Raw genomic sequence first — 14,408 nt, forward strand, 5'->3', positions numbered from 1 at the left:
CTATTATGCTTTTTCACTTTTTCAACTTTAGTTAGTCTGTAATGTTGCTGTTTGAGCATAAAAAAGATCTGCAAAGTTACAAAGCTCAAAGTCCACTTCAAAAGGAGATATTTTATTTAACAGAAATCACTTTTCAAAAACTACAACGAACGACTGGTTTGGACTACAACAAATATTTTCCGTGATTTGTGACATCACAAATATCGACGAATGGGACGAGTCCTGGTTGAGCTGCACTAGAGAAGGGTTTAAATCGCTCTCAAATTGATTTGATTTTGATGCAATATTTACACTGAAGCTTGCAGGCGGCTATGGTAAGGGGCATGACATTTCCCGACCAGGTGCCGAGTGCTGCCAATCACAACACACACTGGCCCGGCTAACCAATCACAACACACACTGGCCCAGCTAAACAAATCACAACACACACTGACCCAGCTAACCAATCACAACACACACTGGCCCAGCAAACCAATCACAGCACATTTCGTATTTCAGAAGGCGGGCTTTCATTTGATGCAGGAACTGTTCGATCCGTTCATGCGAGACTGGGGAGAGAGGTGTTAGTATGAGAGCCTGTTCTAGTACACCCCCAAAACAACATCAAGACTTTGTAAAAGAGCATAATAGGACCCCTTAAATCAGCCACTTTATATTCATTAAAGAATCCTGAAAAAAAATGTATCACGCTGTCCCCAAAACTATTAAGCAGCACAGCTGTTTTCAACTTTGATTATAATAAAATAATTATTCTTGAGCGCCAAACCAGCATATTAGAATGATTTCTGATGGATCATGTTACACCGAAAACTGGAGTAATGTTGCCATCACAAGAAAAATGTCATTTTTAATGTATAAGAAAGTTATTTTAAATTATAAATATACATATTTCATAATATTCCAGTTTTTACTGTATTTTCGATCAAATGAAGGCAGCTTTGATGAGCATAAGAGACTTTTTCAAAAACATAAAAAAAAAAATTACTGTTCCCAAACTAAGAACTGTACTTGTTATCTGACTGACTAGCATCAAGGAAACAAATCAAACCAAACCAAACCACATTTATCATCACGAAAGTTTTGGTGTGCAGTACATAACATCACTGCAGTGTCAACAGAGCTCCAAACTTTCAAGATAAGCTTAAAAACACAAAACAAGCCATAATTCTGTCAAGGAGTCAAAAGACTGTACTGTCTGAATGGAAGTCAATAGAGGAGATGCATTGGAAAGAAAGATGAATAAACTTTTATGTGGAAAAAGTTAGGCACAATAAATTGAACGACTATCTGGTAATTTTCAACATGTCTGCCATGACATATTAATTGTAGAGTGAGATATATTTGGGGTAAACTACCAAAGATATCACTGTTTTATAGAAGTCACAGTCAATTCAAACACGGGATCAGCAAACGTAAAAATGAATTAAAAAAAAAATTACTGTTCCCAAACTAAGAACTGTACTTGTTATCTGACTGACTAGCATCAAGGAAACAAATCAAACCAAACCAAACCAAACCACATTTATCATCACGAAAGTTTTGGTGTGCAGTACATAACATCACTGCAGTGTCAACAGAGCTCCAAACTTTCAAGATAAGCTTAAAAACACAAAACAAGCCATAATTCTGTCAAGGAGTCAAAAGACTGTACTGTCTGAATGGAAGTCAATAGAGGAGATGCATTGGAAAGAAAGATGAATAAACTTTTATGTGGAAAAAGTTAGGCACAATAAATTGAACGACTATCTGGTAATTTTCAACATGTCTGCCATGACATATTAATTGTAGAGTGAGATATATTTGGGGTAAACTACCAAAGATATCACTGTTTTATAGAAGTCACAGTCAATTCAAACACGGGATCAGCAAACGTAAAAATGAATAAGCCAACATTTCCTTCACAGAAACTCTAATGCATGACATCTTTAGTTTATCCAATAAATGCCCAGTGTCTTGCCCTCTATGTGGAAGTACTGCTACGGTCAACACAATAAATGAGGCATCATTATGTGTTTATTTGAAAAAGGCATGCATATAATTTTATCTATAAATGTCTAAAGCATAGAAACTGCCATTTATTCAATTCCAGTCCAACCCAAAGTTATGAAGTCCAACTATTACCCTAGCCATTTTGTTCTGCTGATGACCATGGTAACAGGAATGGCAGATAGGGCACAGAGGATAAGAGAGTGGAAGAGTGAGTGGGAAGAGCAAGGGAAGAGGGGAATAAAGCAAGAGGAATAGGGGGGTTTGGGGCCGGTAATGAGTTTTAGGAGCGGCAGGATGGAAACAGGATGAGAGTCTCCAAGAGACTCGTTTAATGCAGAACAGAGGGAGTTTTATACCCGCTTCTGAGGAAGACCTTTTTTGTTTTTCCACTTCCTCTCTCTCATTCGGGTTTGAAGGAATGAGAAGGTGGGCAGAGATGATTTGGCTCATTGTTCTGTTCGGTTGTGATTAGGGATACTTCATTCCAAATGCATTTTACAGAGTGGCTACAGCATGAGCAACATGTAATGAGCGCATCACATGCTATCATCATTAATAATGTGCTAAAAGGTCATTTTTGTGTTCTTGATATATATTAGCTGGAGTAGTTTATCCACTTTAAAGGGATAGTTCACCCAAAAATTTAAATTCTGCCATCTGCCATTTACTCAACCTCACGTCGTTCCAAACTTGTAACTGACATTATATATTTTTTCTGTGGAACATAAAAGATAATTTGAGAATTTTTTGTGTGTGTTATTATTTCAATACAATGAAAGGCAGTGCTCACCAAAACTGTTTGGTTTATCAAAATTCTTAAAAATATCTTCTTTTGTGCTCTGCAGAAGAAATAAATTAATACAGGTTTGCAACTACACGAGGGTGAGTAAATGATGACAGAATTTTCCTTTTTGGGTGAACTATTAAATGAGAGATGGGAAAGATTTAAGAAAACCACTATTCCCATACAGGACACACACACACACAAAGTTTAGTCAGGAATGACTGTCGCAGCAGGAAGTTGACTTATTAGATCTACTTTCTTAAGAAGCCAGGGGTGAAAATAGATTAAAGCCCACCCTGCCGAGTGAGACAGAGACAGAGTGTGTGAGTGTGCGAAAGAGACGAAAAAATCTTCAAAGCTGTATCATAAAGTATCTGATTCCAGTGCTGCAGATAACACATCTAACAAAATACACATTCTTGTGTTTGAGGGCACGAGTGTGAGGAGAGGAAATGATAATGAAAAACACACGGCTTGACGTGATGGCAGGTGACATGTCCATATAGGCCTACCTAAAACAGTTAGCTTTTTACAAAATCACCCGATAATAAATGTGATGAGTGACAAACTGAAACAGCTTTACAATGCCTGTGCTTCCCAGCAGGACTACCATCATGTCTTAAATTAAGCTTATTTTGCCACTGGTAAGAAGTTTTTTTCTTGTTTTAAGAATAAATTCCATTCAAGATATACACTACCATTTAAAAGTTTGCGGTCAGTAACTTTTTTTTTTTCAAAAGGAAAGGGAATTGCATTAAATTGATAATTGATCAAAAGTAACAGTAAAGATATATTGTTACAAAAGATTTCTGTTTCAAATCAGTGCAGTTCTTCTGAACTTTACATTCATGAAGTAATTCTGACTGACAGTTTTCACAAAAAGTAGCACAACTAAACAGCACAACTGTTTTCAGAATTTAAAATGACAAGAAATATATCTTGAGCACCAAATCAGCGTAATAAAATGATTTCTGAAGGATCGTGTGACATTTAAGACTGGGGTAATGACTACTGAAAATTCAGCTTTGCCATTACAGGAATAAAAACATTTTTAAAAGAAGTTATTTTAAATTGTAATGACAGTTTACAATATTACGGTTTAGATATTTACTGTATTTTTTATTAAATAACTGCAGCCTTGGTGAGCATAAGATGCTTCTTTCAGAAACATTAAACAGTCTTACCGACCCCAAACTTTTGAACAGTAGTGTATTCTCTAAAAATATGATTATATTGAAATCTATTATATATATTAAAATGCTATTTTTCTTCTCAAGAAAATGTTACTGTGCTTACTGAGCCAGTAAAAATGCCTATAAAAATGTCCATAAAAACGATGTCCTGGGACCAGTGGTGTGCGGTGGTGTTTTAAAAAATTATACATTTCATAGTGTTTTTATGCATTTTTATATTTATTCCAAAATAATAAAGGCAGCAACATTTACTAATGCATTATTAAAATCAAAATTTTTATTTGTTAACATTTGTTTATGCACTGTGAACTAACATGAACTAACAATGAACAACTGTATTTGTATTAACTAGTGTAAACAAAGATGAATAAATACTGTAATAAATGTCATTTTCTTCATTCAAACCGAGAGCTCGAACCAATCCCATCCGACCTTAACCGATCATATCCAATTATAGCACGATGGAGACATTGCCTCCTCTCACGTGACTTTCCCCCGTTCATTTCAATGAGCCTCCAGAAAAGTCACGGCACGTTAAGGGGTCTCTGTAGAAAGTCAATGGACCGAAGGGAGGCAAGCCTCCGCTGTAAGTTCTGTCAGGACTACTATCGTCAAAGATGATTGACAATTAGCATACAGTTTGGATTGGCGGTATGGTTCCGTTCTGGGCAAGAACTCCCTGTGCATCCATGCAGCCTAGCATGGATGAGAGCAGGGAGAGCAGCAATCCCTTATATATGAACTTAGATAGGTGTCGTATTCCCATAGGTTGATGGGGATCAGCTGAGAGTCAGCTGATGCGAGCTTGACTAACGTGACCTGCCAGAACTAACGCTACGCTTGATTTTACTTCACTGTTGGACAGTGTTACTTTATAAAAACGAGTGACTTTTAGACTTTTAATATCATATTTAGTCATATTTGCGCTGTTTTATTTTTGTAATATTGATTATTTTCTCATCCAACTTTTTGAGGAGACACTGCCTCCCTTGCCTCCTCGGAGGAAACGCCCCTAGTGCCTGGGACCCATACCTTTTAGTGACAATGCCAAACACATTAACATATATTGTTATTTAATCAAAAAAATAAATTAACATACTTTGATGAAAAAACTCCTTGACCAAAAAGTCAACATGATACAATAAATTCTCATATAAGCACATTAGCATTGATGACTTCAGTACAGTTCAAGGAGGAAATGAACTGTGTAAGAGAAATGAAGAAGTGTAAAATGAAATGAACGACAGGCCAGACACGGGACGTTGTTCCTGATGCTGAAACGCTAATGCGGTTTTTGCTTCCTTTCTTTTTCTGTCCCTCTATCAAAGCAAAAGGAGTCAGTCTGGAGTGTTTATGCATCAGAGGCTGGCACCAGCAGAGATAAAAGAGATTTTATCCAAATAGCACAGAGAGGACAAAACGGGCACAGGGACAGTGAATAGCTGTACACTGACTCACTTCACCTATTCATTCATCCATCTATTGATCATCTCTGATTCTCTCTCATTTCTGTTTAGAACTGGTGCATATACCTTTCCCATACAAAGAACCTCCACAAATTGCCTGAAAAAGCCTCAGATTCTTAACTGATGTATTCAGTTAACAGAAGTTTGCCAACCGTAAAGCAGGATGCAGATTTCCCAACACTCTCAACCATGTAGTTCATGAGCTTTGGCTCCAGGTGAAAGGACAACAGTCTACACTGTCCACATGTTCTGCAAACAGATAAAACTGTCCTGCCAGAGTAAACAGAAAGAAAGAGCATTTATTAAGAAATAAGCATTTTAAATGGGTGTTCACAAACATATACGTTTGAAAGCTTTCTATCACTCTCAAATCGCTCACTTCTTCTTTCATATTTCATACTGTATATACCCCTCCGGCCCATCCCCCAGTGGGACCCCATGTCCGTTATCGCTGTTCTTGGGGCAGAATTCTGTCTTTCTTCTCTTCAAAAGCTCCCGACTGTCCAATCTCTGCAGTTATCTTTTTCTTCCTCTTTCTTTTTCGCTCCCTCACTTCCCATGGTGGTCTGTGCATTGGCAGACCACGGGAGGCAGATGACTCTTCCCTCTCTTTGAAATGAGAGAGAGAGAGAGCGAAAGCGAGGTAGAGAAAGAGTGAGAGAGTCAACAGTGTAGACATCAAACACGGCAAAGTCATGACAAAGGACATTTAGGAAAGAACTTTTGATCTGTTCCACACTCCACCTCCCTCTGCCCTCTTTAAACCTGCCTATTATAGGTGTAACTCGAACCAGGCTTGTTGGCACAGGAGGAGACATGTTTGGGCTACGATTACTCAGCTCAGGTCAAAGGTCATTGAATGGGTCTTGTTAGGTACACATGGGATGGTAACAGAGTTTAACTTGTGAATTTATGAAAACATTTTGAAAAAGACTAATTGATTTGTTTTTAAAGGGGTAGTTCACCCCAAAATGAGAATTTTGGCATCATTTACTGTTGGTCTAAACCTGTTTGACTTACTTTCTAATGTGGAACAAAAACAAAAGAAGTTTAGCAGAATGTTTAAGCTGCTCTTTTCTATTCAATGACAGTGAAAAAGTTTGCCTTTGTTTTGAATTTGTGTTATTAAAAATGTTTTTGCTAAGTAAAAAAAGCTGTGATAACATAAATATTAGCACTAAATTAATACTTAAAAAACAAACATTTTCTTGAAAAATAACTGAAATACGTTCAAGTTGAAGTACTAAAATTAATAAAATGTAAAAAATATATGTTAAATAGAAATAATAAAAAACTAATAAAAAAGACCATCAAATTACGAAAAATTCTAAAACAAAAACTAAAAATATGAAAATAATTCAAATTATTAATAAATACTAAATTAGTATAGAAATAATACTAAATAACACTGACCCATACAATAGCTTTATGTGAGGGAAATACCTAAATGTAGTTGTTAGTTGCTAAATAAAGTTGCTATTCATTTCTGTTTGCTGCAGTTAAATTACATGACTAGTATACTGACTTCATATTATATTATATATGACTTCAGAAGACTTCAAGTATAGCACAAGAGTCTGCTAGAGACTACTATTATGGCACTTTTAAGATGATTTTTATGGTAATTATGGTCATTTTTAGAGCTTGATAGCCTCATTCACTTTCATTGTATATCCTTCTACACATCTCATTTTATATTTCAGAAATTACACACACACACACACACACACATACATATACATATACATATACATATACATATACATATACATATACATATACACATATACATATACATATACATATACATATACATATACATATACATACACATACACATACACATACACATACATATACATATACATATATACATATTCATGTACACATATACATATATATATATATATACATTTTTATGTATATTCACAGGCCTATGAACACTTCGACCTGCATGGCATTACGTTCAACCAATGTTTTGCTAATCTCACAAAAGTACACAAATCTACACAGTCACTTTGGCACAGTTGGAGAGATGGAGATAATCGGCAGGAGAGACGCGCTGCTCGCTTTCATTCTACCACTAGAGAGAGGGAACAAAGGACAGACGTCAGAGGTCAGAACTGCAGGCCTCAAAAGAGTACAAGACAAAATATACAAACATACATATACACATACATATACATATACATATACATATACATATATACATATTCATATACATATACATATACATATACATATATACATATTCATATACACATATACATATATATATATATAAATTTTTATGTATATTCACAGGCCTATGAACACTTCGACCTGCATGGCATTACGTTCAACCAATGTTTTGCTAATCTCACAAAAGTACACAAATCTACACAGTCACTTTGGCACAGTTGGAGAGATGGAGATAATCGGCAGGAGAGACGCGCTGCTCGCTTTCATTCTACCACTGGAGAGAGGGAACAAAGGACAGACGTCAGAGGTCAGAACTGCAGGCCTCAAAAGAGTACAAGACAAAATATACAAACATACATACCAACACACACAAAACCAGCCTAACACCAACATGCATAAAAACACAAAAACGCCCACACGCAATACACACATGCATTTTATTATTAAGTATTAAAATCTGGTTTTAATTTGTTGTGCAACAGGACTTTCTGTACATATACATAACTGGTCAAAACTTTGGAAGCTTAATATTATTTCATTTTTTGAAAGAAGTCCATTAAACTCACCAAGGCTACATTTATTTGATAAAAAATACAGTAAAACAGTAATACTATGAAATATTTTTACTATTTCAAATAACTTTTCTATTTTAATGTATTTTAAAATGCAATTTCTTTTTTCTTTTTTAATTTTTCTATTTACTTTTTTGTGGAAACAGTGTTACAATTTTGTTTTCAAGATTTTCAGATGAACAGAAAGTTCAATGAACTGTATTAATTTGAAACAGATATCTAAGGTAATATTCTAAATATTTGTACTGTCACTTTTGATCAATTGAATGTGTTCTTGCTGAATAAAAGATTGACTGACGTTAATAAATATAAATATTAACCAGCAAAACTTTTGATATTAGGATACTATTAAGCCATTTTTAACATTTATAATAATTAGAAATGTTACCATATTAGTGGTAATGGTAGTGTATCACTACTGTATATTAAACATACAAATAGGATGCAGTGATCACCATGTATAAAAACATTAAAAAAATTATTATTTTAAACCTGACATGTTTTTTGACACCAACAGACATTTGCAACTTAGAACACTAATGGCAAAGCAATTGCAATCTAGTTTTAAAGCACAGACATTTGAGGTATGAGAGGATATGAAGTCAGCAGTTTGTATATAACACTTTCATCCGAGACAAGTGTGGACAACGGAGAGTCCTATTAACAAACTTTGAAAGAGATTAAAGGGACCAATGCCTGATTCAAATGCTGCTAAAAGCCCAATGAAAGAAAAACCATACCAATAAACGTCAGCACTTTAAGAGCTGCCACAAACAAACACTCAAGGACAGTGGGGTTGTGTTTACTCTTTGCTTGGCCTGTGTTTTGGTGTGCATGTGTATGCTAGCATTCATTCTCGAAACTTTCAGGGAACATGTCTCTACAGGGTGTGTCATAAGCATGTAATCTTGGGAGAGTGCTCATAAAATGTCCTAAAAGCTTTCTAAGGGTCAGTGTTTGAGTAAGTTCACGTGTTTGTTTAACCATCTTTGTGTGCGGTTTATGTTTCTTAGGGTCTCGGGCGTTATGTAATGCATGTCTTCTGCAACTTATTAAGGCTTTCAGTGATGTTTGTATGTGTGTGTTTCTGTATGTGTCACATAGCAACCTGGTGGTCATGTTCAGTATATGTTTTGGCTGGAACTGCATAACTATATGCTTAAAGCAAAAGTTCACCCAAAAATAAAAACTCTGTCATCATTTACTCGTCTTTATGCCATTTGAAACGTGCATGACTTTTCATAGAACACAATAAAGGACTTATATAGAGCAGAATACCAAAGCTGTTCTTTCCATATAATGAATATGAATAGTGACCACAATTTTAAACTTAAACTTCAGCTTGTTCCTCACACAAGCTTTTGTATGATTTCAGAAGATTTGGAATAAAGCACACAAGTTCCATGACTTACAAATATTATGTGTGTTTTTTTTAAATACTTTTTGGTTACGGAAACAAGCATCATGAACATTCTTAAAGAATGAAAGAAAGTCATATGAGTTTGCAACAACATGAGGGTGAAATAAACACAAAACGTCCATTTAAAGTGAACTGTCTCTTGAATTCCAATATTCTTGCAGTCCACTAAAAATCCCCTTGTATCCATATAATAGTCTGTTCAATCTGTAGTGAGATGGAGCCATTAAGGAGGAGAAGGGCACCAGATAACATTCCTAGATAGAGTAGAAAATAGTTTTAGAGACAAGGGCATTTGTAGCTGCACTTGCCAGAGAAGGGTCATGGTATCTTAAGTGAGCATTTGAGAGATATTAAGAAACTTGTTTTGATGCATCCCCCTTTTTTTATACTTGTGTACACACATAAACACACATTACCACATTGAAATTTGGGGTCGCTGAGATTTGTTAATGTTTTTAAATGTTTTAAAAAGTGCTTGAGCTCACTTGATAGAAAATACATGACAAACAAATATACACATAAACACACATGCACTTTCTCTATCCATCTGTCTTTCCCTTCATTACACTATTGGTGGTCAAGTATGCAACTAAGTAAAGAGGTGTGCTTCAGTTTGAACTGTCTCTCAATCTCACTCAGTAGCTCCAGGCAGATTGTCTGAGGCCAGACTCTAAAAGCCCAGGAGAGAGGCTCCTATCTAAGCCACACTCTCCAGCTCCTCTGCATCTGCTCACTACCAGATAGCGCAGAAGTACAGCCAGCTATGTGTCTGCGTATGGGTGGATGCATGTGACATCATTGAAATAAATGTGTGTGTCCTGCGGTTACTATGAAAGCAGATGGTCATGCATTCAGAGTCGGTGTGATCATATGAGAGACTGTAGCGTCCACCTCACAGACCCAATAACTGACAGACAAAGCCAGAAAACAGACTTTTGTCTAACATGCAGTTGCTCACAAAGATAAACATATAAATGCTTTTTCAGCATGCCAGATGGATGTTGGTGCACAACTTCAACAGCAGTAATGAGCTGGTTATATAAAAGTGATATCATGTTTTAAATTAAAAACAAAGCAGTACAGGCCCCAATGTAGTCATGGCGAAGTTTTTTGTTTGTTTGTTTGTTTGTTTGTTTGTTTGTTTGTTTTTCACTATGGGGTAAAGCTATGCAATGATATGTGGTTTCTTTTACACCAGCTAACTATTTTTTTAATTGTTAAAAAAAAAGAAAAAGAAAAGAAAGAAAGAATATTCAGCCATTATTTACCCATGCTTATGTTGTACCAAAGTGGTTTGACTTTCTTATTTGTACAAAAATACACAATTTTTAACACCACAACAATGTTAGAAATAAACATACCAAAAACTCCTAATGTAATACATTTGCATAAGTATCCAAGCATAAAACTTAAAGTATCCTCAAGCCATACAATATCATGGATTTGTGTGACAATAGCCTGAAATTTAATTCATGAATCATTGAATCATTGACAAAAAAACAAAAAAAAACATGCAAACTTCTGCTATCAAATCACCAAGTTCAAATGGTGAACCAAATCAACTGGTTAATTTAAAAGAAATGTCTCAATGATTTGTATGCTGATCCATTTCAGCTCACTTATTCATTCATTCAGTCAGTCACAGTGGTTGTTGGATGTGAAGATTAAAATAACTTTCATTTTGGGTGATCTATTCATTTAAACAAGAACCAGCGGTGACGCAGGTGTCACAAACACTGGTGTTTGTTTGTTTGTTTGTTTGTTTGTTTGTTTTTCACTATGGGGTAAAGCTATGCAATGATATGTGGTTTCTTTTACACCAGCTAACTATTTTTTTAATTGTTAAAAAAAAGAAAAAGAAAAGAAAGAAAGAATATTCAGCCATTATTTACCCATGCTTATGTTGTACCAAAGTGGTTTGACTTTCTTATTTGTACAAAAATACACAATTTTTAACACCACAACAATGTTAGAAATAAACATACCAAAAACTCCTAATGTAATACATTTGTATAAGTATCCAAGCATAAAACTTAAAGTATCCTCAAGCCATACAATATCATGGATTTGTGTGACAATAGCCTGAAATTTAATTCATGAATCATTGAATCATTGACAAAAAAACAAAAAAAAACATGCAAACTTCTGCTATCAAATCACCAAGTTCAAATGGTGAACCAAATCAACTGGTTAATTTAAAAGAAATGTCTCAATGATTTGTATGCTGATCCATTTCAGCTCACTTATTCATTCATTCAGTCAGTCACAGTGGTTGTTCGATGTGAAGATTAAAATAGCTTTCATTTTGGGTGATCTATTCATTTAAACAAGAACCAGCGGTGACGCAGGTGTCACAAACACTGGTGATTATCTGAAAAGGTCTTTTTAAAGCATTATCCCTCACTTTCAACTCAGGAAGTCCCTAAGGGACATATAAGGAACACACAGGTTCAGTCATGTGATCATGGATTTGTGTGACAATAGCCTGAAATTTAATTCATGAATCATTGAATCATTGACAAAAAAACAAAAAAAAACATGCAAACTTCTGCTATCAAATCACCAAGTTCAAATGGTGAACCAAATCAACTGGTTAATTTAAAAGAAATGTCTCAATGATTTGTATGCTGATCCATTTCAGCTCACTTATTCATTCATTCAGTCAGTCACAGTGGTTGTTGGATGTGAAGATTAAAATAACTTTCATTTTGGGTGATCTATTCATTTAAACAAGAACCAGCACAGGTGTCACAAACACTGGTGATTATCTGAAAAGGTCTTTTTAAAGCATTATCCCTCACTTTCAACTCAGGAAGTCCCTAAGGGACATATAAGGAACACACAGGTTCAGTCATGTGACAATATGTGAATTTTTGTTGCCATGGCAACATTTCCAAAATGGTGGCCTTTCTAATTAGCACATGTTGCAGTGTCAGCAATTTTTAAAAGCGCTTGTTTTTGTTACTAAAGGTATGTTTCAACCCATGCAACAATTCTAATGTTTTAATAACCTATCTTAGATTACACTGATTTTAATACATTTCTTGAACAAATTGATATAAAACAAGTTACGAAAATATTGTGGTGACACATATGTCACATCGGGCTGTTAACCTTAAAACAGTAGGTGGAATTTTGATGTGACGTATTTGTCACAATTTTGTGTTGCATACAATTGCAATGTTGCATAACATTGTTTTGCATACAATAATTAACTTAATGCATTGTGCACAGAAGAAATTAAAGTGCCAAAGGTGATAACAATGGTTTGATCAGAGTGATCAAGTTTTTATTTCACTGACCATTGTATTGTTTGCTTGTTTACAATTTTATTGCACAATATACACATTTTAGCAATGTTATTGAACTACGTGCATGTTTAACCTCCAGTGTGAGATAGTTATTTATTTTTATTCAGTTTTATTCAAAAATTTCTAAAAATAAATTTCTGGTTAAACCATATACTTGAAAAGGTAGAATTTTGATATGTTACAAAAGAGTATTTACATGTAAAATGTAATGGTCACAGTTATGCGGTTTTGAAATATGTTGTGGCAAAGCAAATAAAATGCAAAACTGAATTACTTCTGAAAAAGGTTTTTGTTTTATCTTGCCAGAAAAGTAACAATTTTGATATGTTGTGAAAAAGCAAATAAACAGAATTTTTTTTTTGCTGTTATTTAGCAAAAAAAAAACTGACAAAATTTATTTTTTTCAAATGAGAAATAAATGCCCAATGTAAAATATATGTAACATTAAAAATGTATCATAAACGCCCAATGTAACTTATATGTCACATTACAGATCTTTTACAAGGAGATGTTGAATTTCAAAAACAACTGCAGAAACATGTTATAAGTGGTCCATTTGGTCTGTTTTATATGCCCCATAATTTTCCTATAAGGAGAAATTGGTCTGGGCTCTTATAGGTTAATGCATTAAGTTTTAAGCACACATATACACATTCTGCTAGTAAAGAGACTACAAATATTTCAAGAAAAAGAGTTTGTCCTTCAGTGTTTCAGTGTGTGTGGCTATTGGGTGTCTTGAAGTTTCTGAGATCAAGTGCACTAACTTTCTTGAACCTGTGGGTGGCACAAAGATCACCTGAGCACTGTCATGAACTTGTGATTTATGTAAGCTTGAATGTGTGTATGTGAGAGGATTACATTTTCACTCTGGACTTTATCCACTGCTTCCTGCCCAGCTTTGCCAGTCAGTCACAATCAGACTAATGGAGTGAAGTTTATCAGAGCAAGATGAACTTTGACCTGTAAAGCATAAACAAGTCAGGACAGGGTGAGGTTCATAACCGACACTTAGCCTATCCTGTGTACAAAAATTCCCACAAACGCACACTCATTTTTAATTGAACCCTGAATAGAAGGAAGATCAAGAGTGTCTTTTCCTGCCGCTGTAGAAAAGAATAAAAGCAAGGTATGACCTACCACAGAGAGGACAAAGAGATGACTCTGTAGCAGGTAAACCAAGACATCTGCTGAAACATGGGATGAAACACTGTCATCCATCTGAATCCGCTCTCATTCTGTTGCGCCGTCTTTCTATCTCACTTTCTTTCTGGTATCAAAGCGACATTGCTTTGGCTAATCAGCTACTCCTTTGATCCCTGTCTGTCAGGATCCCTGGGGACTCTGGGATGCCCTTTTATCTGCCTGACTACTGGGTCCTTTCAGAGAAGAGAGTGATAATCTGATTAACTGTAATACTTATCCAAACGGGTTCTCGTTTTCAAGGGATGGGTCACCGTGTCGTTACCTGGACTCTCTGTGGCTGCGTTCATTT

General features: G+C 35.2%; 1 long non-coding RNA gene across 1 annotated transcript; it reads right to left on the bottom strand.

Moving 5' to 3' along the window:
* Positions 1 to 5,272: 5,272 nt before the first annotated feature.
* LOC107584408 (uncharacterized) lies at positions 5,273 to 14,128 on the bottom strand. Its single transcript, XR_001609139.1, has 3 exons — positions 14,054 to 14,128; positions 5,812 to 6,041; positions 5,273 to 5,702 (listed from the first exon to the last, which is right to left on the bottom strand). It is a non-coding gene; the product is annotated as an uncharacterized lncRNA (long non-coding RNA).
* Between the last annotated feature and the right edge of the window lie 280 nt (positions 14,129 to 14,408).

Source organism: Sinocyclocheilus grahami, unplaced genomic scaffold (assembly GCF_001515645.1).
Source record: "Sinocyclocheilus grahami isolate Dianchi unplaced genomic scaffold, SAMN03320097.WGS_v1.1 scaffold59.1, whole genome shotgun sequence".
NCBI classification, from domain to species: Eukaryota; Metazoa; Chordata; class Actinopteri; order Cypriniformes; family Cyprinidae; genus Sinocyclocheilus; species Sinocyclocheilus grahami.